At 36.7% G+C, this 27,239-nt stretch overlaps 1 long non-coding RNA gene and 1 pseudogene across 1 annotated transcript in view; both read right to left on the bottom strand.

The window, feature by feature from the left end:
- The window catches only part of LOC145511350 (uncharacterized), a 220,363-nt gene that overhangs the window by 22,857 nt on the left and 170,267 nt on the right, over positions 1 to 27,239 (bottom strand). The window lies entirely within an intron of this gene.
- LOC145511805 (U6 spliceosomal RNA) lies at positions 26,304 to 26,401 on the bottom strand (annotated as a pseudogene).

The following is a 27,239-nucleotide window of genomic DNA, read 5'->3' as shown; positions in this document are numbered from 1 at the left end:
ACTGAAACCTCATCTCCTGCATTGCAGGCAGATTTTTTTTTACCATCTGAGCCAAAAGAGATGTACACAAAGAACACCAGGAATCAACAATGCTCTTTTTAAGAATTCAGCTGAGTGCTGATCAGTAAAGTAAATGCATGAGAGGAAATTACCTGAGGCTACAGAAACAACAACCTAAAAAGCGTCATCACACAGGGCTGGGAGTAGCACTGGTGCCAGGATCATGGGGCACCGAGTAGAGCAAATAGAAGGGTCTTGCCACAGCAGTGCTGAACAACTACCCTAAGGCTGAGGACTACTCTGGTCTCCCAACAAATCTTAAAACCAAACACTCAAGGTTCAAAATAACTCTACCATAAAATAAAGCTTAATAATATTCACAGGGAAATAAAAGAGCCAGTACTCAACAAGATAAAGTTCACAAACTGACATTCAATCAAAACTTACTAAAAAAAAAAATAAAATTACAAAAATAAGGATAATAATATGGCTCATATATAGTTCAGTTCAGTTCAGTTTAGTCGCGAGGTCGTGTCCGCCTCTTTGAGACCCCATGGATTGCAGGATGCCAGGCCTCTCTGTCCATCACCAACTCCCGGAGTTTACTCAAACTCATGTCCACTTAGTCGGTGATGCCATCCAACCATCTCATCCTCTGTCATCCCCTTCTCCTCCTGCCTTCAACCTTTCCCAGGATCAAGATGTTTCCAATGAGTCAGTTCTTTGTATCACATGGCCAGAGTATTGGAGTTTCAGCTTCAGCATCAGTCCTTCCAATAAATATTCAGAACTGATTTCCTTTAGGATGAATTGGTTGAATCTCCTTGCAGTCCAAGGGACTCTCAAGAGTCTTCTCCAACACCACAATTCAAAAGCATCAATACTTTGGCGCTCAGCTTTCTTTATAGTCCAACTCTCACATTCATACATGACTACTGGAAAAGCCACAGCTTTGACTAGATGGACATTTGCTGCTAAAGTAATGTCTCTGCTTTTTAATATGCTGCCTAGGTTGGTCATAACTTTTCTTCCAAGGAGCAAGCATCTTTTAATTTCATGGCTGCAGTCACCATCCTCAGTAATTTTGGAGCTCCCAAAAATAAAGTCTCTCACTGTTTCCATTGTTTCCCCATCTATTTGCCATGAAGTGATGAGACCAGATGCCATTATCTTAGATTTCTGATGTTGAGTTTTAAGCACACTTTTTCACTCTCCTCTTTCACTTTCATCATGAGAATTTTCAGTTCTTCTTTGCTTTCTGCCTTATGTGTGGTGTCATCTGGATATCTGAGGTTATTGATATTTCTCCCAGAAATCTTGATCCAAGCTTGTGCTTCATTTAGTCCAGCCATTCTCATGATGTACTCTGCATGTAAGTTAAATAAGCAGGGTGACAATATACAGCCTTGACATACTCCTTTTCCTATTTGGAACCAGTCTGTTGTTCCATACCCAGTTCTAACTGTTGCTTCTTGACCTGCATACAGATTTCTCAGGAGGCAGGTCACGTGGTCTGGTATTCCCATTTCTTTAAGAATTTTCCACAGTTCACTGTGATCCACACAGTCAAAGGCTTTTGACATACTCAATAAAGCAGAAATAGATGTTTTTCTGGAACTCTCTTGCTTTTTCGATGATTCAGCAGATGTTGGCAATCTAATCTCTGGTTCCTCTGCCTTTTCTAAATCCAACTTCAATATCTGGAAGTTCACAGTTCACGTATTGCTGAAGCCTGGCTTGGAGAATTTTGAACATTACTTTGCTAGTGTGTGAGATGAGTGCAATTGTGCAGTAGTTTGAGCATTCTTGGCATTGCCTTTCTTTGAGACTGGAATGAAAACTGACCTTTTCCAGTCCTGTGGCCACTGCTGAGTTTTCCAAATTTACTGGCATATTGAGTGCAGTACTTTCACAGCATCATCTTTTACGATTTGGAATAGCTCAACTGGAATTCCATCACCTCCGCTAGCTTTGTTCTTAGTGATGCTTCCTAAGGCCCACTTGACTTCACATTCCAGGACGTCTGGCTCTAGGTCAGTGATCACACCATCGTGATTTTCTGGGTCATGAAGTCTTTTTGTATAGTTCTTCTGTGTATTCTTGCCACCTCTACTTAAGGTCTTCTGCTTCTGTTAGGTCCATACCATTTCTGTCCTTTATTGTGCCCATATTTGCATGAAATATTCCCTTGGTATCTCTAATTTTCTTGAAGAGATCTCTAGTCTTTCCCATTCTATTGTTTTCCTCTATTTCTTTTCATTGATCACTGAGGCAGGGTTTCTTATCTCTTTGTGCTGTTCTTCGGAACTCTGCATTCAAATGGGTGTATCTTTCCTTTCCCCCTTTTCCTTTCACTTCTCTTCTTTTCACAGCTATTTGTAAGGCCTCCTTAGACAACCATTTTGGCTTTTTGCATTTCTTTTTCTTTGGGATGGTCTTCATCACTACCTCTTGTACAATGTCATGAAGCTCCATCTATAGTTCTTCAGGCACTCTCTATCTATCATAGTATTTAAACTAATTAATGAACTTACCCAAAACAGACATGATATTTAATCTCTAGACAATGATATTAAAACAGTTATTAAGATTATCTTCCATATGGTCACAAAATTAAGCATAGACATAGAAGATATTAAAAAAGTTTTAATGTAAATCCTATAAGTGAAAACTACAATGTGTGTGATAGAAAGACACTGGATAGGCTTAATGTCAGAGTACACATATCCCCAAAATTCAAAAGAACTTGAAGGCATAGCTGCAAAATTATCTAAAATGAAACACTGAGAGAACAAAATCAGTTCAAATCTATGTGGTTCAAGGGTCAACTGTACAAGAAAGATGCTTCAAATATAAAGATACAACCATTAAGTTACAACGGTAAAGTGAAAGGATAACCAAAGTATTGGATAACAAATGCTCACACTAGTCAATAAAAAGCCAAGTGGGTATTTAGTATCAGACAAATCACATTTCAGAGCAAAGATTTGCTAAAAAATGTTTTTACCTGAAAATTGCAAAACATCAATGCATTCAGAAGACAAAACTGTGAAAAAATGTTATATACCCAATAAGAGAACTTCAATATATCTGAAGCAAAAATGAATAAAACAGCAAGAAAAAAATAGACAAATTCATAGTTGAAGTCAAAGATTTCAATATAACTCTTTCAGTCATTGATACATGTAAAGAGAAAGTCAGTAAGAATATAAAAGAATTGACAGCTAATGGCAACTAACATGACCTTTGTGGAACACTCCATGCAACAACAGCAAAGTATATATATTTTTCAAGTGCACAAGGAAATCGGACCAAGAGAGACTATATACTGGATCATAAATATAGGTCACAATAAATTAAAAAGTATTTAAGCTACATAAATACTATTCTAATGTGAACTAAACTTTAAAAATGACATAAATATTTGGAGATAAACTTGAAATACTTGGGATTTGAAAACATATTTTTAAATAGCCTATGGGTCAGAGCAGATACCAAAAGAGATATTAGAAAGCATTTTGGAATGAAAAAAACGAAAAGAAACCATAGCAAAAAATGCTGGGATATTCAATTAATAGCATTAAAAGATGAGTGGCCTTAAGTAAATGATTTGAACTTCTACCTTAAGAATTTAGAAAAACAAGGGTAAATTAAGCCTAAAGTAAGCAGAAAAAAATAATAAAGATCAACTTGGAAATCAAAGAAATAGAAAACAAATGAGAAAATTAATAAAATCAAAAGCTGGTTCTTTTATATGATTGAAAGTGGAATTCACTCAGTTGCGTCTGACTATTTGCAACCCCATGGACTATGCAGTCCATGAAATTATCCAGACCAGAATACTGGAGTGAGTAGCCGTTCCCTTCTCCAGGGGATCATCCCAACTCAGGGATAGAATCCAGGTCTCCCACATTGCAGGCAGATTCTTTACTAACTGAGCTATGAGGGAAGCCCTTTATATGATTAATAAACTTAATAAACCTCTAGCTAGACTGATCTAAATAAAAAAAAGATTCAAATTATCAGTATCATGAATCAGCGTTTCCAGTATCATGAATGTCATCACTAGACTTCTAGAAAAACATAAAAAGTAATGCTTAAAATTCTCCAAACCAGGCTTCAGCAATACGTGAACCATGAAATTCCAGATGTTCAAGCTGGTTTTAGAAAAGGCGGAGGAATTAGAGATCAAATTGCCAACATCCACTGGATCATCGAAAAAGCAAGAGAGTTCCAGAAAAACATCTATTTCTGCTTTATTGACTATGCCAAAGCCTTTGTCTGTGTGGATCACAATAAACTGTGGAAAATTCTGAAAGAGATGGGAATACCAGCCCACCTGACCTGCCTCTTGAGAAACATGTATGCAGGTCAGGAAGCAACAGTTAGAACTGGACATGGAACAACAGACTGGTTCCAAATAGGAAAAGGATAGGCTGTATATTATCACCTTGCTTATATAATTTATATGCAGAGTACATCGTGAGAAATGCTGGGCTGGAGGAAGCACAAGTGGGAATCAAGATTGCCAGGAGAAATATCAGTCACCTCAGATATGCAGATGACATCACCCTTATAGCAGAAAGCAGAGAAGAACTAAAAAGCCTCTTGATGAAAGTGAAAGAGGAGAGTGAAAAAATTGGCTCAAAGCTCAACATTCAGAAAACTAAGATCATGGCATCGGGTCCCATCACTTCATGGCAGATAGATGGGGAAACAGTGGAAACAGTGGCTGACTTTATTTTTCTGGGCTGCAAATCACTGCAGATACTGATTGCAGCAATGAAATTAAAAGATGCTTACTCCTTGGAAGGAAAGTTATGACCAACCTAGACAGCATATTAAAAAGCAGAGACATTACTTTGCCAACAAAGGTCCACCTAGTCAAGGCTATGGTTTTTCCAGTGGTCATGTGTGGATGTGAGAGTTGGAATATAAAGAAAGCTGAGTGCCGAAGAATTGATGCTTTTGAACTGTGGTGTTGGAGAAGACTCTTGAGAGTCCCTTCGACTGCAAGGAGATCCAACCAGTCCATCCTAAAGGAGAGCAGTCCTGGGTGTTCATTGGAAGGACTGATGTTGAAGCTGAAACTCCAATACTTTGGCCACCTGACGCGATGAGCTGACTCATTTGAAAAGACCCTGATGCTGGGAAGGATTGGGGGCAGGAGGAGAAGGGGACAACAGAGGATGAGATGGTTGGATGGCATCACCGACTCAATGGACATGGGTTTGGGTGGTCTCTGGGAGTTGGTGATGGTAAGGGAGGCCTGGCGTGCTGCGGTTCATGGGGTCGCAAAGAGTCGGACACGACTGAGCGACTGAATTGAACTGTGGCAAATTTTATATAAGCTTTCGACTGCTTCTGTTAGTGGATATTTCTTAGCCTCGACTCCCTTGCTTGTGTTCATGCAAAAAACCTTTGTAGTAACAGGTACTTTCAGATTAAGGAAAGAAATAAGAACAAAGAACACAACAAGCCACCAGCAGTAACACCATCTCTAGTACTGCCATTTATTCTGGGCTTACACTCTTAAAAGCAAGCCATGAACTAAGTACTTCTGTTATCTTATTTACTCCTCAAGGTAGTGAATGAGACAGGCACTAGTCTCTCCATATAAAGATCATTAAATCTAGGCACACGTTAAGAAATATCTTTCAGTCATTCAGCGGGTAAGGAAAAAGATCAAAGGATTCAAATAGAGATCTTTCTTACAGGAAAGCCACATTCGTAAGCCAAGACCTTACAGCTATGCTTATTATATAATCTGTATGATGCAGGGAGCTCAACATGGGGCTCAGTGATAACCTAGAGGGGTGGGGTGGGGTGAAGGGTGGGAGGGATGTTCAAGAGGAAGGGGACATATGTATACTTACGGCTGATTCATGTTATTGTATGGCAGAAACCAACACAATATTGTAAAGTGATTATCCTCCAATTAAAAATAATTTTTTTAAAAATAAAAGAAATATACCTGGAATTTCAATTTACAATAGTAAGGAATACATTGTGTAAAGGGTGCAATATTTATATGATAAAATATTCTGCATACATCGGGGATACATATTCATAATTCATTAATTCAAATAAAGCTAAACTGTAAAACGGAATAATTCAAATTTTGTCCAAAACAGAGTGTGAGAGGAGATGGAACTAAGCCTATATTGTTCCAAATCATTTTTTTCATTTTACTTTTCCTGGGCATTTAGGAAGTCTATATTTGTCAATCTATTTTGCAGTCAATTTGGGACCATGTGGTAGAAGTAATATAAGCCACTTACATGTCTGGATCTTATAAGCATCCTTCATAAGCCTTCTGTCTTCTCTTACCCAACCACAGTAAGCTTGAAGGCCATGTGTTTCAAATAATTTAGCTATAGTATCCTAAAGCCTCCAACAGGCTGGGACTCAAGAGTGATTACCGGAAGCAGAAGCCTGCCAACCTGCACTAAACATACAATGGAAAGTAGGAAAAACAAAAACAAAAAGCTTTGTCCTATTAAGCCTCTGAAATTTGGAGATTTATTGCTGCAACATAATCTCGCCAATCTGACTAATAATTTCTCCATGTTTACAAATTATGCAAAACTCCTAGGGAAATACATATTAATAAAAGATGCTTCTCTTTTACTTTTGAGATTATTTCCTTCTTTTTCTCTCCTGTGCATTTTAAAATTTTTCTTCTAAAAGATACCTATCTACAATGTAATTACTTAAATTATTTTTAAAAGTACTCCAAAAGTATTTTAGAGCTATTAATTAGTACAGACTCAATAATTCAAAAGAATTTCTCTACTGCCTTTTGGGAAAATTTTTCAAATGTATTTGTCTCTCTCAGGTTAATGTAAGTTTTAATCTTCACTCATCTGTCCCATTATTAAAGATCTTTTGAAACTATACTAATCTGCAGTTATATCTACCTTCTCGGAACAAATAATTTTCCATTAGACAAGCTACTTTATTGTTTTCATTAAGTCGTTTCAGAATATGTCTAATTTAGTTTGCATTTTGTTTGAAAAGTCTGCATAGTTTTATTGCCTTAGGGTCTTGTTGAGACCTTTTGAATAGAGAATATCCATCTTATAATTATTGGTATTTTACATAAGACCAAGCATAGCTGTGACTGAAAATTTTCATGACTTGTGCCCATGAACATGGAAAACTTTATCATAATTCTTATATTTAATTAAGAAAGTATCCACATACTATACACTGACAGCCTAAGCAAAAGGGACCAGATGAGGAGAGAGGAAGTTATTATTGACAAGGATAAGGTTGAGTCAGTGTTATATCAGACAGTTGCCAACAAAAGACTCAGAGAATTGTGTATTGATTATTGATATCTCTCTGAGTCAATAAATTGACCAGTTGTGAAGGCTTTTCTAAAATTAACTCAAATAATATTTTTCACTGGTCCACAAAACAGCTATTCCAAATGTTTGTTGTTTTTATGTGTTTGTGTTTATGTATCTGTGCCCATGGAAGGTGACAAGACCAGGATGGAGGGAAGGAAGAAAGGAAGGAAGCAACAAAGAAAGGGTGAGAGGAGCTCACAAACAAGATTAAGAAGTCACTTGCCAGTTGGATTTCTTTTTTTACCAAAATAATAGCTCACCGTGTATAACCCTGCATTCAACTAAAAGAAATAGCGGCTGAAAAAAAAATTGTCCTCTGTGCATATTTTGGTTTATTGGAGGTTCAGGGATAATAACATATCATTGTAACCTTAAACAGTTCCGGAAATCATGGGCTCTGTCTTCCTTTATAGACATCATTATTCTCACAACACAAAAACAGTTTTGGGCAGAGTCCTCCGGAGTTTACAAAATGTCTGTTGTTTTACAATTAGAAAATGAGATAGGCTTTAAAGGAAAGAATGATAAACTTTTTGGAAAATGGGCTACCTTTGAAGTAAGGACATTCTGAAACCCTGGGTCGAGGAGAGGAGTGAGTGCCCAGTGCAGACTGCGCTTTTAGTCATTTTTAACCACAGATTTCTGTGTTGAGTAAATCTTCCTCCTTTCAAAGCAGACAGCTGTCCTCACCAGCTTATAATCCTTTGCCCAGTTCTACAAAACTGAAAATCAACATGGAATGTATATCATTCTTATATCCCCTAGTCCCAGAATGCCATGGTCATTTTATTTGCAATCTCTTCCTGATTTTGTTTTAAGATCTTTAATTAGCTCTGTTCTGGACCTTCTCCATTTTTAATATGTGTTCTCCTATAGGTAGCCATGTATATCACCAGAGTCCCTAAGGAGAATGCAAGAAATGACAAGACAGAAACAAAATATCCTTTAAGACGTAGTTTGCACACTCTTCCTTGTTTGCTGCCTACTGTCGGTTTTTAAATAATGCACAAATCAACTTCAGTATCATAGAAATAATCAACACAGGATCAAAACCTGGAGTTTCTCATAGAGCACAAATCAAAAGCTGTAGGACTCCAACAGCTGGAGCCTGTCTCATTATTTCCCTGTTCTTTGATGTGCTTTTCAGCCAAGTATCTTAGAGAATTACTCGCCGATATGTCTATCTACAAATTCTACATTGCTTACATATTATAGTTTCCAACAGAGATAAATACTGTAACTGAGTTCTCATTTTCAAAATAGAACCCCCCTCTTTTCTCATCTGCCGTTATGCACACAGTCTTGTAAATGGCAGAACTGAAAATCAGCTGCATCTAATAAGAGAACCAAGTTTGTTATTGACTCTGAAATGCTAGTTTCCATTAGATTCATCCATCATAGCTTTATTATGTGATCAACTGCCTAATTAATTTTGTACTGGGGTATTTAGACAGAACACTGAATGTTTCAGTGGGGTTTTGCTATAATCCTGCACCTGCGGCCTCAGAGATTTAGATACCCTCCTATCATAAGTTTGTGCTGTGCCTATAATCACTTCTGCTTCACTAGGATTCCAGCAATTCAGTCCAGTGAAATTCAGCAATATTAATTTCAGAAACACCATAACATTTGCATCTGTGGGTATGTTTCTTTGGACTTTAATCAGATCAAAGTCACCACAAGATATTAAGAGTGCTAGATACAATATTTTGTTCCGACAGTTTTAGTGGTTAAATCAGACACTGTTTTGATTTTCTGTGCTTATCTGTTAATATGAACAGATGCAATCATGCTATTGTATAATGACTCTTGATTGCCAGCAGTATTTGATTTTGCAACCATTCGGTGGTGATAATTAAAGATAACGGGATATCCTATACAGTAATAATTAAAGATAGCTTTGTGGGCTTTATCACATGAATAAATGCCATAGAGGAGGAATTGGTTTCCTGAAATTCATTTTATTCAATGCATATTTTTGGAAGACCAAGTTTGAAAAGTCTCAAAAAGAGACATTGAAGTGCAACAGGCTTAACTAAACATGAGCTGATTTGAAATTTTCACTTGTCCTGGCTGCTGTACATGGAGGCTTTATTCCTTATTTATTCAGGAAAGTACCAGCATGCATGTGCTGTTCACAAGACAGAAACATAAAAGAATCAAATGAGATGGAATTTTATATTTCACATATAAATAGGCATTCATAAATGTACATATAAAGAATCTTTAAATCTATCTTTGCTCTGAGAAGAGGAAATAAAAGCACTTAAAACTCTGCTTATGGAAGTGAGGTGATAATTCAAGATGTTGACAGGCCCTCTCATAGGACAATATGACTCTCGAGACTAAAGCACAAGTAAAATATTTTATTAATTTTATTTTCAATTAATTTAGAGGGATGACAGTGGCTTAACAAAAAGGCAATCCTTTAAGCAAAGCTGTGAGTGGGCCTAGCTGAGGTCACCTGCATCTAGGATTACATTGCTTATAAATGTAGGGGTGTCTTACACAGTCAAAGTGAAAAAAAGTGAAAGGATGAGTCGTTTGGTTGAGTCTGACTCTTTGTGACCCCATAGACTGTAACCTGGCAAGCTCTTCTGTCTATGGGATTTTCCAGGCAAGAATACTGGAGTGGGTAGCCATTCCCTTCTCCATGGGATCTTCCTGACCCAGGGATGGAACGTGGGTCTCCTGCATTACAGGCAGATTCTTTACCATCTGAGCCACCAAGCAAGCCTGTCTTATACAGTACAGGAACTCCAATTAAATTTAAATCTCAGATTTTTAAAAACGAAGTTTTTAGTATATTTATGAGATATGAAACATCCCATGAAATACTTGGGATATAATTACACAATAAAATTATTTGCTGTGTTGCGGTGAAATTCAGATATGTACGTCTTTTACTTATATCACAAAAATCTGGCAACCCTATATAAACCTTCCTTTCCTACAACCATACTCAGAGCATCTGCTGTGCCTTAACTAAGTGGTACCTGACAGGCTAGAGCAAGGGTTAGAATAATAGTAGAAAGAAGCCTTTTCAAGGGCAAAGTAAATCCTGATGGCTGGAATTAGCAACCTAAGTGGTACCCAGGTAAGGTTCCTAGGCAAGGAACCAACCTCTCCTCTTACCAAATGTGCATTTCCTTTCCTCCTGCCAACTGCCCCTGAAGGCTTCAGCAAGCAACACTGGAGGCTGATGTTATTTGGTGAAAGAGGGAAATGGGTGATACATTGTTTTAAGTGGCTTTAATCTAGGAGTCCATCGCACTTAGAAAAGAGAGTTTAGTTTTTTATCAGCTCCTTAAAGGATAAGTAAAATGCAATGATGCCTTATTTGCCCATGAAGTTACCAATTTGGAATAGTGTCTATATTTTACAGTTCCTTTCTTCACACTCCACCTCCAGCCTTATCAGATTCTTGATCTAAGGAGCAGCTTTTTCTCTGAATTAAAGGAAGAATAAAGATTAAGTGTCTCTATATGTGGTTTTTAACATCTCTGGTAAGAGACACGAGAACCACATGAAAAGAAGCATACAGGGCAATGCATCTGTTAATAAGCAGGTTGTTCTACAGTATAGAAGCTATGAGTCAAGGGAGGGGAGACTTTAAGGTCTTTCCCTCTCAAGTCACTTACATATATGGAATCTAAAAAAAAAAAAAAGATACAAAAACAGAAATAGACCGCCAGACATAGAAAACAAACTTACAGTTATCAAAAGGGAAAGAAGGTGGAGAAGGTATAAATTAGGAGGCTGGGATTAACTTACACACACTACTGTATATAAAATATATAATCAACAAGGACCTACTGTATAGCATAGGGAACTAGAGTCAGTATTTTGTCATAACTTTTAAGGGAAAAGAATCTGAAAACAAATATATATACACACTAGTGTATAACTGAATCACTTTGCTGAACACCTGAAACTAACAGTACATTATAAACTATATTTTAATTAAAAATATAAAAATTGAACTATAACAGGAAAATATTCAAAATTATCTCTTAGTGAGTGGTGCCAAAGAGCCTAAATCAGAATATTAACATAATTAGCTTTCTCTTACTGGTTACAGGAACTTGGAGACACTATTCACTTTAAACTATAGTGTCCAGTTCTGTAAAATGGGTCTTTTAACATAACAATCACAGTGGCTTAAGGTGGTGACAAATGAAATAGATAATGTAGTTAGAGTATAGTGCAAGATCCTGGAATACAGTATAAATTCAATTAAAATAACCTCTTCTCATAAATAGTATTTGATAATTCTTAACAGATTCAATTTTGAAGGTGATTCCTTAGAGAGTAATTTTGTGAAGATGTAACTATTGTTTTCCTTCAAATAGGACTATAAGTGGACTTGAGAAGAAAAAAAGGCAAAATTCCAAGAAACCTTTGCCCAGTAACATTTTTCAGCTTAAGGAAAAGCATGTTCGACGGAAGTATATTCTCTCCATATTCTAATTTTGCTGTGACAGGTTAATGACAGGTTTATGACATAATGTGCATATAATTTATATCTAAAATCTTCTCAGAATCCAGTTGACTCTGTTTTGCTGTAAGCGTGTCTGGAAATGCAAATTTGGTCAAATGCAATTGATATATTAAGGAACAATGAGTTTAATGTGAATCATGTTTACTCCTGTGTTATTCCATCTGGGTGAAAAATGTGAACACAAAATCTGCACTAAGCTGACCCCAGCTTCATAGGAATACACAAAACATATACTCTTCAAACAGCTACCAGGCACCTCAGTTCACTGCCTCAGATATGAACCACACCTGTCCTAATGTGGTGTTTCAGCTTTCCTTTGGATGTAAGAACATTAAACTGGAACTCTTTTGATATCCATTTCCATGAACAAATGTCTGCAGCTTTCTGAGATAAGTACCATATTTTCATGCAAACATGCATTTTTTAATCACTTAACATCTGTCAAACTGTGTGACCCTTTTCACATTAGGTTCCTGTATTTTTAAAGTCAATAATACATAATAATAATAAAATAATGCCAATAATAAAGTTTTTCAGTGTTGTGCCTAATCTCATTTCCCCCATGAGCCCTCTGGTTTTTATTCTGCGATTTTCCATAGCAAAATGATTTTTAGAAATGAATATGTTGTTTCAGCAGAACAGACTATATAGTGAAGATACACATTTTCCAATTTTGAACTGTTTCTGCTTACAGGAAAAAAATGATAATGATTTTTCTTTCTGAAGTTTAATTTTTTCTGTAGAATAAACATTCAGTTCATTGTCCAGTAGGTAACTTGTACACGTATTCAAGATCAGAGGATAGAACAGAAAGTTAATTATCTCCTTGTTAATAGTTTGACACATATTTTTTAATAATTAGCTGAATCTTGCCTAACATAAATAGTAGCTTGCCGTTTAAACATCTCTATGGGTACTTAAGAAGTCTGAATCAAATGTAGGCAGTATTTATAACCTGTAAAACCACAGGTAACAATTTTACTTTCTTCTCTCAAACAGAAAAACATCAGTTTAACAATTTAATTTTAATAATATAAGCTAACAATTTCCAAACTACTCCAGTTTTAAAGCTCATGATTTTTTTTTCTCCCAGGACTTAATTACATAGATACTTATTTCACTTTCGGAGGAAAAAAAAAAAACATTTTCTGTCTCACTGCTATTATACATCAGTGTTGAATGGGCTCATGCTATTAAGCAGATGCTGCCATTTTCAATGTGGCATTAGAACACTTGTCACTACATTCCAGACTGCATGATTAATTTTGATCATGGTTCAGGATCCAGCCTAGCCAGCATCCCAGTTAGTCCACCGATATTTTATTTAATAAGTGATAAAAAAATTAAAAAAACACTTCAATGGGACCTTCATTCTGTTTAAGAAGTGATAGGTGTCATTTATCCAAAATAGCCAATTAAAGCATTGTTTTTCTTTCTTAAAGCTGCTGACTGTAAACTAGATGTACCTGTATTTTAAAAATCATACATGCTTTCCTGTTATTCTTACCATTGGGGCTTAAAAATGGTCTATGCATGTATTCTATAAGAAAAAGTAGGTGGATAATGGTACTTTCAGCGTCCTGTTCTTCACTTTGATGTTGGCTGTTAGGAAGAGATCGGTTTCTTCAGGAAAACCTCTAGAAGCATTTGTGCTGACAGTGTGCTAGTATCTTTTTATTCCAATTTACACATAATAGGGTGAAACAGTTTTACGATTCCAAGTACACTCTATTGGAGTGACAGTCTGGGCCTTGATTAGCTCATCAGAGATCAAACTCTTTAGTAAGTTACCAACAGATGCAGTTTTAAACCTAGGAAGTAGGTCAGGTTTATTACCTACATCAATCTTTTAATATAGTAGGACAGAAACAGAAAGGAGAAGAAAGAACACTTGTGTTCAGGAATGAGTTGACAGACACAATACAAAAATAAGTCTTATCCTTCAGAATATTCCTCATTTAAAAATAAAAGTGAACATCATATCTCCAGTTAGGGGCTGTATACATTCCAGCCTGCCCTGTATAAAGTGTGATTGTGTTGCCTGTCATGATTATAAAGACAGGTCTTCAGGATACGTAGTGGGGAACAACAAATGTCATTCTTTTCATACTAATACAGCTCTGATAACTAAATAAATACCAGTGCAAATTTTACTTTTAATATGACCTCTGATTTGAAATATACTTATATCTGCCCCTGAAAAGTAAGCCTATTATAGTTATACGTAAACCAAATCATTCTTGGAAGTTCCCACAGATTTTGAGGCTTGTCTGAAATTCTCAAGTATTTCTGTTAGATTGTCAGTTCCACATTCAATCTTTCTCTCTTGTGCCCTCCTAGCACTTTATTTTTCACTGTTGTTAGTAAAAATAAATTTAGTTCCCAAATAAGCCCTAACAAAATAAGTAAAAAACATGTTCTAGCTTTCACTTTTTGATGTGTGTTTACCTGGATTTTGGGGGAAAGAATATTACAATTAAAACAGTCCCTCTACCTCTTACTGATTAAACACTGAATGTTGGGAATAAAGAAAATAGATTATTTCCATGAAGAATTAGGAGTCTGGTATTTACATCAATAAAATATAACATGTCCACAAACCTTTTCTTTTTCTTTTCTTGATCCCCTTTTGCATTTAATTTATGATAAACCACTAAAAGTAGAAAATAAATGTTTCAGATTAAAACACTTAACATCTATATATGCTAATTATTAGTTTCAAGTAACTCAAATAATAAACTGAGCCAAAAACTGACATCCAAAGAGAGTCGTATTTCATAATTAAAACATATGTATCCTAAATATGCTTTCTTGGCTAATCATGCCATTTCTATGGATTTACCATAAAATCAGAATGCACCCACATAATCCAATTAATATTTCCATCTTGGCCAGCTTACTTCGTGGCTTCAGAAAGTCAGAATATGCTAACAACTTCACATATACAGCATGTGAGTTGGGCCCATACTTTAACATGATACTCTTTCCAAATATTGACATATGATCCCAATACAAATGGCAGGTATAGTTTGAAAGTAGCACTATAAAGAGCTGAAGAAAAGAGAACAAAAGTGCTATTGGATACTAATGCTCATAACTTAAAAAATATAACATAGTTTCTCCTTATAGATAGCAGGGGTGGTCAGTCCACACTTGCAAGTGTGTGTATGTGTTGTTGTTGTTATTGTTCTATCCAAATTTTTCCATCAAAGTCATAAATTTGAGAGGTCATCCGTTAAAAAGTGCTGACATACCACCATTACAAACTGAACCACAGACATTTTCAAAGCACTAAAGTAATTTGTTTATTTGGCTGGACAATATTTCTTAAATACATTAATAAATTCCTATGAGTCCATCAATATCTCTAGTCTGTATTTAATCCATCTATTCTGCAAACAAATTCATGGTCTGTCAAACAACAGTTGCCAGATTATAATCTTAGTTAAGTATCATCATTTAAAAGAATGACAGGCAGATAAAAAGGACAGGGGGATGATTAGGAGTAAAGTATTTGTGGGGATTAGGGTAGATGTTAGCCCAGAGAAATATCTTTCAGGATAACATATGTTCTTAATTTAAGTTTGTCTCTCCCTCTGACTTGTTGTTTTTATTAAGCAATATGTAATTGGTTTCTAAGGCACTTGATAAATTCCTTCCCTCCACTACTGTTGCCTGGTATTTATGCCCCTTTGGTTGCTATTAGATATTGAAAAATAGAGTTTCATTTCATTCACCATGTCAGATGCAATATAGCTAAGACAGTTTCTATTCAGCTTTATAGAATTCAGCATTTTATTATTTAGACTTTATGTGTATGCCCAATAGTTTGCTTTACTTCTAGACCAATAACTACATAGAAACCAGACTATTATTAACAATGGTAGCAGAATTCTTGAAGTAGAATTACATGAGGTGCTGAATAAAATGCTTATTCCTAGTTTCCAACACTGCCCTATTGAACCAGACACTCAGGGTCATAAATCTGCAATATTAACAATTTTCCCAGTTGATTCTAAGTCCACTAATGTTTGGAGATGAGTGCTTTCAACAATTTCACAGCTCAATAAAATCTCTACTGTACGTTAACAAGCAAAACCCAAATGGAGAGAATAAAGCATCATTCTATTTGTTAGTCACACTTTGGTGGAAGCAAGAAAAAATACTAGCTAAATGAGGTTTTGGAATTGTGCCTGGCTTTTATTAATTCCTGCCATTTTCCCTATATTATCATGAAAAATTAAAAAAATATGATGACCTGAACTTTGGGCCCATTATATAAACTGAATTTCTGAATCCATTTGTGGAAAACTATTTGAAAACTAGTGAAGGGGAGACACATTATATGCATTTTTCCTGTATCAGTCAGATATTAAGTGTTGCATATTAGGAGTACATCAATTACTGTTTTGAATCTGGGGCAAAACAAAAAGATAAAAAAGAGATAATCTGAGTAAGAAAATCTGAGGAAGATAATCTGAGATTGTCTGAGGAGGCCTTACAAATAGCTGAGAAAAGAAGAGAAACTAAAGGCAAAGGAGAAAAAGAAAGATATACCCATCTGAATGCAGAGTTCTGAAGAATAGCACAAAAAGATAGGAAAGCCTTCCTCAGTGATCAATGTAAAAGAAATAGAGGAAAACAATACGACGGAAAAGACTAGAGATCTGTTCAAGAAAATTAGACATACCAAGGGGATATTTCTTGCAAAGATGGGCACAATAAAGGACAGAAATGTTATTGACCTAACAGAAGCAGAAGATATTAAGAAGAGGTGGCAAGAATACACAGAAGAACTGTACAAAAAAGATCTTCATGACTCAGATAACCACAATCGTGTGATCACTCACCCGGAGCCACACATCCTGGAATGTGAAGTCAAGTGGGCCTTAGGAAGCATCACTACGAACAAAGCTAGTGGAGGTGATGGAATTCCCATTGAGCTATTTCAAATCCTGAAAGATGATGCTGTGAAAGTGCTGCACTCAACATGCCAGCAAATCTGGAAAACTCAGCAGTGGCCACAGGACTGGAAAAGGCCAGTTTTCATTTCAAGCCATGCCAAAGAATGTTCAAACTATAGCACAATTGCACTCATCTCACACACTAGCAAAGTAATGCTCAAAATTCTCCAAGCCAGGTTTCAACAGTATGTGAACCATGAACTTCCAGATGGTCAATGGATTAGGAAAAGGCAGAGGAACAAAGATCAAATTGCCAACATCTGTTGAAACAGAAAAAGCAAGAGAATTCCAGAAAAACATCTACTTCTGCTTTACTGACTACACCAAAGCCTTTGACTGTGTAGATCATATTAAACTATGGAAACTTCTGAAAGAGATAGGAATACCAGACCACCTTACCTGCTTCCTGAGAAATCTGTGTGCAGGTCAAGAAGCAACAGTTAGAACCAGACATGAGCAATGGACTGGTTTCAAATTGGGAAAGGAGCATGTAAGGCTCTATATTGTCACCCTGGTTATTTAACTTATATGCAGAGTACATCATGAGAAACGCTGGACTGGATGAATCACAAGCTGGAATCAAGATTGCAGGAAGAAATATCAACGACCTCAGATACACAGATAACACCACCCTTGGAACAGAAAGTGAGGAGGAACTAAGAGCCTCTTGATGAAGGTGAAAGAGGAGAGTGAAAAAGCTGGCTTAAAACTCAACATTCAAAAAATGAAGATAATGGTATCTGGTCCCATCACTTCATGCCAAATAGATGGGGAAGCAATGGAAACAGTGACAGACTTTATTTTCTTGGGCTCCAAAATCACTGCAGGTGGTGACTTCAGCAATAAAATTAAAAGACGCATGCTCTTGGAAGAAAAGTTAAGACCAACCTAGACAGCATATTAAAAAGCAGACATTACTTTGCTGACAAAGGTACTTCTAATCAAAGCTATGGTTTTTCTGGTAGTCATTAATGGATGTGAGAGTTGGACTGTAAGGAAGCTGAGCTTCGAAGAATTGATGCTTTTGAACTGTGGTGTTGGAGAAGACTCTTGAGAGTCCCTTGGACTGCAAGGAGATCAAACCAGTCCATCCTAAAGGAGATCAGTCCTGAGTGTTCATTGGGAAGGACTGATGCTGAAGCTGAAGCTCCAATACTTTGGCCATCTCATGCAAAGAACTGACTCATTTGAAAAGACCCTGATGCTGGGAAAGATTGAAGGCAAGAGGAGAAGGGGACAACAGAGGATGAGATGGTTGGATGGCATCACTGACTCAATGGACATGAGTTTGAGCAAGCTCCGGGAGTTGGTGATGGACAGGGAAGGCTGGTGTGCTGCAGTCTATGGAGTCGCAAAGAGTCAGAAACGACTGAGTGACTGAACTGAAATGAAATGAGGAAGAAAATCATTTGATCAATAATTCAGAAAATAAGCACAATGACTACAATGACTAGAATCTACTAAAATTGAGGTATGCACAAAGTGCTATGAAAATGATGTATTAAATTAGCTTTTTTGGGAAATGAAGAAAAAGAAAAATAGGGTCTTTTTGAGGCATGGGTTGGGCCTTCTTTAAGCAAAGAGTTTGTTCTCAACAAGGGCATGAAGGTATGGAAATAGGGCACATTCAGGATATTGGTTAGGATGGTTCACTTGTAAGATACATGGGAATTCATGTTAGAAACTGAGGAGGGAAGGATCAGGTCTGCTGTGTATTTTACTGTCTATGTTTGAGCTGGGTTTAGGAAGTGCGTTCACAAAAGGGTTGACATAAAAGCTGTCTAAACAGATGAATAGGATTTTACCACCAAACAATGAAAGCACACTCGACAGGAGAAACAGCATGAGTTAATAGCAAGAGAACATTAGACTGTCCCTTGTCACTAGGGAACAATGTAGCTTCCTAACTCTAGAATAATAATGCAAGTGGTTGAGAATGACATTATATACAGTTTGAAAATAAGATTAAGGTTAAATTATAATAAGCTACAAATTATGAGCTATGATGTTTAGATGTTATTATAAATGGAATGGGATGAATGAATGAAATAGATAACCTTATTAGAATGTTTAATAAGTTAATCAAAGATTTTTTTCTGAAATTATAACGAGAGTAGTATGATAGACAATGGAATGAACCAAACAAGAGACTTTCACTTCCAGAAATGGCTTATTAACTATTTGGAAAAGCTGTCCTCTGAAGAAAATATACATACATATTTATATTTAACATATATGTGTATCTATTTAAAAATTGCTGTACTACTATTATAATAGTTAAGAATTACTAGGCCAGGAAGATAGAGGCTCAAAGAGGTAAACTTGGACTTGGAGGCCACATTTTTTTTTTCAAGTTGTTTGCCAGTTCTGTGGGGCTACCCAAGTGGCTCAGTGGTAAAGAACCCACTTGCCAATGCAAGAGACTCAGGAAACTCCTGAGTCTCTGGGTCAGGAAAATCCCCTGCAGGAAGAAATGACAACATACTATAGTATTCTTGCCTGGAAAATCCCATGGACAGAGGAGCCTAGTGGGCTACAGTCCATGGGGTTGCAAAGAGTTGGACATGACTGAGCATGCATGCATGCCAGTTATATGGCAGACTGCCATAGACTGATCGTGATTTTTACAGCCCTATAGGGTTAAGTGGACATATATTGGTGTCTAAGGTAGCACGTAGAGGAAAACTACAGAATCGCCCTTGCTTTGGGGATAGATACGGAAATGCTACATCTTAGGGTTAAGTTTGAAAGAGCAAAAGGCAGACCCTTTCAGGGACTTGTAACTCATCCCCAAATGAGCTGAAACCAAGACTTATTTCCTACAGATTAGAAAATCTATATCCTGAGTGGAAGAGGATAATAATATCAGATACCTTAAACTGTTTCTGCAAATAATTCTGGAAAACAAGGCCCAACAATAAAAAAATAACCAGGCACAATAGGAGACAAAAAAATATGAACAAAATCAGCAGAAACAATAAAAATAAAGATCTACTGATGATCGAGATACTAGAGTGACCACTCATAGATTTAAAAATAGCCACTTCATTAGTTATATAGGATGAATACAAGTGGCAGAACATTGGCAGATCACTCACTTAGAACCAGATATCCTGGAGAGTGAGTCAAGTGGGCCTTTGGAAGCATTACTATGAACAAAGCTAGTGGAGGTGATGGAATTCCAGCTGAACTATTTCAAATCCTAAAAGATGATGCTGTCAAAGTGCTGCACTCATTAAGCCAGCAAGTTTGGAAAACCCAGGAATAGCCACAGGATGGGAAAAATTAGTTTTCTTTCCAATTCCAAAGAAAGGCTATGCCAAAGTATGTCAGATTACCATATAATTGCGCTCATTTCAAACGCCAGTAAGATTATGCTCAAAATCCTTCAAGCTAGGCTTCAGTAGTACATGAACCAAGAACTTCTAGATGTTCAAGCTGGATTTAGAAAAGTCTTTAGAATTTAGAAAGGATTTAGAAACCTTCTAAATCTCTGGATTTGGAAACCAGAGAACAAATTGCCAACATATGCTGGATCATAGAAAAAGCAAGGGAATTACCAAAAACAATCTACTTCTGCTCCATTGATTATGCTAAAGCCTTTGGTTGTATGGATCACAACAAACTGTAGAATATTCTTAAAGAGATCGAGATACCAGATCACCTTATCTGCCTCCTGAGAAACCTGTATGCAGGACAAGAAGCAATAGTTAGAACCAGACATGGAACAACAGAATGGTTCAAAATTGGAAAAGGAGTATCGTGGCTATATATTGTCACCCTGCTTATTTAACTTATATGCAGAGTACATCATGAAAAATGTTGGGCTGGATGAATCACACACTGAAATCAAGATTGCTGGGAGAAATAGCAACAACCTCAGATATGCAGAAGATACCACTTTAATGGCAAAAAATGGAGAGGAACTGAAGAACCTCCTGATATAGGTGAAAGAGGAGAATGAAAAAGTTGGCTTAAAACAACATTCAAAAAATGAAGATCATGGAATCCAGTCCTATCACTTCATGGCCAATAGATGAGGGATATGTGGAAATAGAGTTACATTTCACTTTCTTGGGCTCCACAATCATTGCAGATGGTGACTACACCCATGAAATTAAAAGATGCTTGGTCTTTGGAAGACTAGCTATTACAAACCTAGATAGTGTATTAAAAAGCAGAGACATCACTTCGCCAACCAAGGTCTGTATACTCAAAGCTATAGTTTTTCCAGCAGTCATGTACGGGTGTGAGAACTGGACCATAAAGAAGGCTGAGAGCCAAAGAATTGATGCTTTTGAACTGTGGTGCTGGAGAAGACTCTTGAGATTTCCTTAGACAGCAAGTAGTTCAAACCAGTCAATCCTAAAGGAAATCAACCCTTAATCGGTTCTTTGGAAGAACTGATGCTGAAGCTCCAATACTTTGGCCAAGTGATGTAAAGAACTGACTCATTGGAAAAGACCCTGATGCTGGGAAAATTGAAGGCAAGAGGAGAAGGGGGCAACAGAGGATGAGTTGGTAAGATGGCATCAATAACTCAATGAACATAGTTTGAGCAAACCCAGGGAGATAGTGATGGACAGAGAAGCCTGGCATGCTGCAGTTCATGGGGTTGCAAAGAGTTGGACAAGACTTAGTGACTGAACAAAAACCGCAACAACAGAAATTGGAAAAAAAAACACTAGTGAAAATTTCAGAATATAAAAATACAGTAATCAAAATGAGGAATGCACTGGATGAGATTAACAACAAGTTAAACAGAATTGACAGGATACGTAGTGAACTAGATGAATAATGAGAATAATGAATGAAGCAGAGAGAGCCATATGAAAGAAAGTACAAAGAGGATAATAGCATAAAATATATGGTAAGAAAAGAATATCTAGAAAGAGAAAAAGGCAGCCATCATATTTGAACAGATGATAGCTGTAAACCTTCCAAAGCTAATGAAAGTTATCTGGCCAAAGATGCAAGAAGTTAGATATGAATGGACATTTCACAAAAAAAGACATGCAAGAAGCAAACAAACATATTTAAATTTATTACTTATGATTATGCAGATGAAAGTCACAGTGAAATAAAACTTCACATGCCTAAGATTGGCTAAAATTAAAAATATTTTCACAAGCATTGTCAAATATGTGGATCAATAAAAATTCTCACACAATGATTGGAGTATAAATTGCTACGACCTCTTTAGAAAATGTCTTTACATTATCTGCTAAAGTGGACATATAACTGCTAAAGTGTATCCCATTGCCCAGAAACTCCATTTTATAAAAAACACCCAATATAAATGTTACTACATGAACTTGAAGAAATATGTATACAAAAGCTAACAGTGGTATGATTTAGAATCAATAATGTAAATAATCCCCATAGTCATTAATAATATAATAGATAAATACATTGTATCATATTCATAGGTGGATTACTATGTGGTGGTGGTTTAGTTGCTAAATTGTGTCGGACTCTTGCAACCCCATGGACAAAGTCTTCTCTGTCCATGGGACCTCCCAGTATTTATACTGGAGTGGGTTTCCATTTGCTTCTCCAGGGGATCTTCCTGACCCAGGAATCAAACCCATGTCTCCTGCATTACAGGCAGTCTCCTGTATTACAGGAGGATTCTTTACCAACTGAACCAGTGTGATTACAATACAATAGGCAAAATGAATGAGATATAGCTTCCCACAACAATGATGGATCTCACAACTATAATAAGTGAAAGAAGTCATATATTTCTATTAGGACAAAATTAAAAGAACAGGAAAAGTTAGCCCAGGGTTAGATGATAAAACCAAGGGAGCGATTGTAGTAAATGTCAGGATGATATTTCCTTTGGAGACAAGGAAGAAGTAGTGATGGGGAGAAGGTAGGAAGAGGCTTTTAGATTACACATTCTGATCTATTTATTGATTTGAGTGGTAGTCACATGGATGCTGGCTTTATGATAATTCATCGTTTTGATTTTTGTTTTGTGCATTTTCTCTGTGTTATATTTCATAGGCAAACATATGTTAAAGAATGTATTGGTAACAGAGTAGTTTTCTGAGAGATCAGTTCCATGTTTAAATCATTTTTAAATGCCATTTCAACATTTCAACACTGTCAGATACCAGGTAAATTTAAAATCATTTCAAATAATCAAAATAAGTTTACTGTTGCTTACTAGGCAGTCATTCATTTAAATTATGTATATCTGCTTAAGGAATTTTGGTAAAGTTTGTTGATTTTTTTCATGCCCATTAGAATTTCTATTCTTAAATGAATTTTTGTTACCCCTAATAAAATTTGCACCTAACTTGTTAGGTCAGTCTTTTTGTTTACTCACTTGCCTTTGACTTTATCTAGCAATCCCATGTAGTTTTCTTGCACTAAAGGTCTAGGTATTTTGCAAACTTGTTTTTAAAATTATAATGAGCAATGAAGAATTCAGATATTCTATTTCAAGTTTAACACAGAAATGTCATTTTTTACATTAATCCTAAAACATGGTTTTTATATGGTCATTCTTCTGTTCAACATTTCACCATGGCTTGCAGAGTAATAATACATTATTACATCACCAAAGAACTAAACAAGATCTTCAGATCATCCAGCCCACCCCCATCACTTCATAGATATGATAACTGAAATCCATAGATGTCATGAGACAAGGTCTTGGATGTCATGGGAATAGTACAGAAATTGGGTTGTCTTTTTTCTCTTTCTTTGTACTGTATCAAAAAGCAAATTCCAGGGTTTAGTATTTAAAACCTTCCAAATCCAAAGCCCCCCACTGCTTTTCTTTTCAATGTCCTACCCCCACCAAACACATCATTTCCACACAATACAACCACCTATATCTACTCTATTCATAATGTCTTTGTCCAAACAATTATTTCTTTAGCTTATCTATTGGATGAAAGTTTTGATATCATAGTATTAGTTAATGTTCTTGGGCCCCAATAGAAACAATTAATTTTGCTTAAATTGAATATATTGGAAGGAAATAGAATAGCTCCCCAAATAAGGGAATCCTTTACAACCAACTTTTCATAAGAATAGGATTAGGACTGCTTTTGCAATGTAAGAAACAAGAAACCCATAGAAATTCTCTTCAGCTTTTCACAGTGGTTTATCAGGCCCAACCACTTTCTATCCCTGTGTCTCTTCTTAAAATTCAAACACAGCAGAAGGGCAGCCTTATTGGTGTAATTTGGGTCACATGTCTACCCACTCTTGGTTCAGGAAGGTGAGTTACTGCTATTGAGAGTCCCAGCAAAACTGCAGAAACGTGGGGTTGAAGGAAGACCATAGTTCCCTAAAGGAAAATAGAATGGAGGAGCTTCTACCAAAAGGGGGAAGTAACATTGAGAGTCAAAGTTAACAGATGTTTATACAAGTCATCTAATCCAAACCAGTGAATGAGTTCTACCATGTATCTCCTCCTTTGAAAATGCCAGTTTAGAAATTACAATTAGCCAAGCCCTATGACTTACACATTGATAAGTCTTATTATTATTGATTACACGTTAGCCTAATGGATGCAATACAGTTACAGAGACCAGGCACAGAAAGAAACACATTAGCTGAAAGCTACATCCCTACGTGATAACGTATCTTCTCCTCATAGTCTACTAAAAATGTAAGCTTTAAAATAAGTGTAATCTTAACTTTTCAGATTAACACAATGAGGGAGATTCTTTTCAGGTTATCCCCTCCTGACCTTTCCCTTTAAATTCTCACTGCAGATACTTGGTCAATTCATTCACCTGTTGTTTTAGTGGATGAGACTCCCACATAAATCACAACTGCCTTGCACAGCTGCTCCTGCTTTCTGACGCTGGGCTTTGGACACTGTCCTGTGCAGTCCACAGCACTCCAGAGGGTCTGGGAAGTGTGCCACAGGCTTCAGTCACTAACCCAACATGATTTTATGGCCTTATGTGGGAGCATTATATAGCACTATAGAACTGCGATGACACTTTTTAGTCACAGTAATAATGACATATGGCACTGTCTTCATAACCCTTCCATTTGGGAGGAAACAATTTTCTACTTATTTTCTTAAAACATAGGGGCTGAATGACTGCTGGAGCTTCTGAAATGGACACTCAACATTAATGAGCTCTAGCCTACGGTGACCTATTCAGAATGGAAGGCTCACAGTGTGACATTCTGTTTAAGTGGGCTAAATGATTGGACATTAGTCACAGGAGTTTAAAGGTCTGAAGAGATGGCAAAATATTATTAATTCAATATCTCTTTAATGCTAAAAAGTATGGCCAGAGGGACCCTTTGACAATTTCTTGGGCTATCAGAATACCTAATTGAAGATTAATCTCTAATAACCTCTTAATACCATTCAGAAGTTTAAATGAAGCCCAAACAAGAAAGAAATTGTCAGTTCAGTAGTGTCATTTACAGCTAATGCTATGGAAAACTATTTAATTCATTACAGAGGCAGAGAAGCCCATTTTCAATTTCTGCCCTATTTCTATCTGGCCAATTAAATATAGTGCTGGCTAAACACGAAAATTAGAAAATGGGAACTCCTGCACTGAGCATTAACTTCTTTAAAGACTTTCTGGACTGATGCTTCAGGTTTCAGGCTAGCCATCAGTCCCCCAAGTCTGCCTCCCTTGGCACCTCAGGCTAAGATAGAACCCAGTATTCTTTATAGCACTTAATAGAACTGAAATTTTTCTTTAAAAAAAAAAATTATGTCACCTCCTACAAAAACAAACTCCATGGGAACAAGTGATTTATCTTCCTTCTCAATGTATCATAGCACATCTAAAAGTAGCTGAGTTGCTAAATAGGTTCTTATTCACTGGGAAAAGAATGAATGAAAAAAAAAAAAAGTGAATGAATGAATACACATGCAGGCCTGATTTTGAAATCTATCATGAATGTTTTATAATTGCTCCTGCCCTACAAATAGTGATACTCTGCTAACATATAGTTTTAGAAGAATGAAAAGACCTTTTACACCTAGAGGGTTCCAGCCCTTTAGGAAAGCTGTATCTGAGAGTCATGGAGGTCCATCACTACACTGTTAATCTATGTGTGATCCCACATTTAGCTCAGGATGCAGCCATGAAAGGAAGGCAGGGACCTTAATATTTGTTCTCCAAATTTGTTTACTCAGTCTGGTTTCTTAGCACCCCTTGCTTCATCCTCATCTAGTCTCTGAGGAAGCTGTCCTTGGTTTCTGGGGTAAGAAGCCCCTAGGCATTCTAACCGAGCAGGTAAAGACCAATGTAATAGAGTTTGACCCTATTTTTGGGTATTAGACCACTGACTTATTTTTTTTTTTAATTGAAGTACAGTTGATTTATAATGTTGTGTTAATTTCTGCTGTACAGCAAAGTGATTCAGTTATACATATATATATTCTTTTTATAATGGTTTATTATAAGATATCGATATAGTTCCCCATGCTAGTTATTTACTCATTCCACGTATAGTGATTTGCATCTACTAGTCCCAAGCAAAGCAATGGAATACTTCATGAATCTTCATGTCATCCTGATGCTGGGGCCATGCTAATATTCTAATTTTAGTATGAAGTATGAAAGTGTTAGTCACTCAGTAGTGTCTGGCTCTTTGTGACCCCATGGGCTATGACAAACTAGGCTCCTCTGTCCATGGGATTCTCCAGGCAAGAATACTGGAATGGGCTGCTATTTCCTTCTCCAGGAGATCTTCCTGACCCAGGGATAGAACCTGGGTCTCCTGCATTGTAGGCAGAATCTTTACTGTTGGAGCCACTAGGGAATACATTTTAGTATATATGCTGTCAAAGAGAGCATACCACTGACTTCTTTTAAACCTGTTTCCCCTTTCCTGTTAGCTACACATCCGGACAGGTTGATAAGAAAGTTCATACACGTGCCCTGCTGTGGCCCTCTTGGAACATTTCAACTTCACAAACCACAAACCAAACCTAGAAAATGCCCTAATCTCACTCCTTAACCGTGATAAAGGCCCAGCTTTCTCTGTGACAAGTCTGTGCTCCCCCTGCCCTTCCCAGTAATCCCTTGTATGACTAATAAACTTCCTTTCAATTTCCCTAAGTTCTCCATAGCCTACCTATTAATTGGAAGATGGTCCAACCCATGTCCTCGGGTGATCACAAGGTAGCCAGTCTGACATAAACTGCTTTCACCATTGACCTGCTTTGTACCTCAAAATAATTTGGGTACATTTGTGATGAGTTTATCACTAAGTAGCCCTTGCTAAAATACAGATTGGACTTAATGATTGTATAACCATTGGCTTCATGGAAAGAAATTCTAAAGGAAATGTTTTAAACAATAAAATGATAATCTAACACATGGCTAAAAGACCCGTGAGTATCACCTGGAGCTGGGACCTGGGTAGATGGGAAGGGCTGTGTAAAAAGATATGAGTGTTGCCAGGAAAAGA

Source organism: Giraffa tippelskirchi, chromosome 6 (genome assembly GCF_054371585.1).
Source record: "Giraffa tippelskirchi isolate mGirTip1 chromosome 6, T2T-mGirTip1v1.2.pri, whole genome shotgun sequence".
NCBI classification, from domain to species: Eukaryota; Metazoa; Chordata; class Mammalia; order Artiodactyla; family Giraffidae; genus Giraffa; species Giraffa tippelskirchi.
Note: the sequence above shows the minus strand (reverse complement) of the source record. Positions and strands in the feature narration are given on the sequence as shown.